Here is a 1,987-nt window from a genome sequence, read left to right on the forward strand (position 1 = left end):
CCCCGACCCTCGAAGGGCGTCCTCCGTGCCGGCATGCGAAGGGCGTCCTCCGTTGACGACTTCGGGCTGGCACGCCTCCAGGCGTCAGTCGCTGCACCACCGCCCGGAGCTGCTGGACAGTCGGGAGGCGGACTGCAGCAAGACCCAGGCTACATGCCCAGCGCTGCACAAATGCTCGGAGCTGCTGGGTCCAGCGCCGCAGGGCCTGAGCTTCAGGCGTCAGGGCCAAACGAAGAGTACTCCAGCGCCGGAGCTGCTGGGTCCAGCGCCGAGCAGCGCGATCTCGACTTCCAGATGCAGGCGTGGCTCGATGTGATGGAGGTCGATGTCCTCGTCGGTCCTTGGCCAGCGCCGCCAGCGGGCAAGACGTACTGCTGGGGCGGGATCCTAGAGGGCACGATTTGCCCGCACCACGTCGACAAAACGCAGTCGGGCAGGAAGTGCTACTACTGCCCTGCCCACCAGCTGGAGGTGCGGGTGCCGCTGGTTCGCGTGCGGATAGCGCAGGGGCGCGAAGCATCTCCCGCCTCCTGGACGGGGAAGGGATCGGGTGCTGTCAAGGCCAAGGGCTTCTCAACGCCGTACAAGCGGATCGCACCACCGCCGCCCGCGCATGGCGGCGGCGGCAGCAGCGGCGGCGGCGGCGATGGCGGCGGCGACGGCGGCGGCGACGACGACGGCGGCGGCGACGGCGGCGTTGCTGGCGGAGGCAGCGGCGGCGGCATCGGCAAGCTGTTCAACGGCTGCAAGAAGAAGAAGCCGGGGCCAGCGCTCCTTGTCACTCCCCATGCTTGCGGCGAGGCGGATGTGCAAGCGCTGATTGGCGGAAACTGCCTTGCGTCATGGTTCGAGGACGGGTGTTTGGTTCTCGCTTGGCGCGGGAATGCGCGCGACTTGCAGCCGCGCGACGAGGCGGCCGGCTCTTCAGCCCCAAAGGCGCGAGCCAAGCGCGCCCGGAGGAGCGGCGGCCGCGGCGTCGGCGGCGGCGACAGCGACGGCGACGGCGACGGCGACGACGCGACATCGCGCGCTCTCGTCCCGCACGAGTCGACCACCGCCAGCGTCGGGTCGTCTGGCGGGCCGCAGCAGCAGCCGTCGCTGTCGGCGACGTTCACCGTGCAGGACAAGGACCTGCTCGGTCTCCTCGTGCGCTGCCTGCGCATAGGCGACCCGGCTCCGTTCGCGGGCATGGTGCAGGGCAAGAAAGGCTTGCGCCTTCTGTTGAACAACCCGGCACCGCACACGCTCGGCTTGTCGGAGGAGGACGCGGGGGGGCTACTGGATTGGCAGCAGCAAACTTGCAAGTCGCTACGCATCTCGGCCAGCAGCGGCCCGACGGCGGAGTTCGAGGCAGCCGTTCGGACGATGCTCGAGACGTACCTTTGCGACGCGGAATCCATCAACGCATCCGGCTTGTCGGTCGAGTGGAGAGACTCTCGCTTCACCCTCCGGCTAGACGGCAAGCTGGCCCCCGCGCCGGAGGAGCGCAAGACTCTGCAGGAAGAGCTCCAGGACGCGCTCCAGCACCTCTCTGGGATAGAGGACCTGACGGTCTCCCTCAGCCAGGGCTCGATCCTCGTCCATTGCCGCTGCCGCGCGTCCGAGATCCCCGCGGCGATCCTTGCGCTGTCGGGCCGGACCTTGTGCGAGTACCCGGTCATCGCTTTCGACGACGGCACGCCGAGCCCGCGGGTCGACAGCTACGAGTTCGAGGTCCGCGCGCCGGTGCAGGCGCTGCAGGCGTTGCGAGCGCTCGTCGAGCCGGCCGGGGCGCTGCTTGGGCCGGAGCAGCTTTTGCCGCTGGCGGAGGCGCCGGCAGAGGCGGCGGACGCAGAGATGGCCGAGGTGGCGGGCGGCGCGGGGGAGGAGCGTGGGGAGGCGGGGGAGAGCGAGGAGAGCGGGGCGGAGGAGAGCGAGGAGGAGAGCGAGGAGGAGGAGGAGCCGGGTGCGCCACCGCAGAGCAGTCTCTGACCCCCCTCCCCCTCTC

The sequence above is a fragment of the Emiliania huxleyi genome (assembly GCF_000372725.1).
Source record: "Emiliania huxleyi CCMP1516 unplaced genomic scaffold EMIHUscaffold_34, whole genome shotgun sequence".
Lineage (NCBI taxonomy): Eukaryota > Haptophyta > Isochrysidales > Noelaerhabdaceae > Emiliania > Emiliania huxleyi.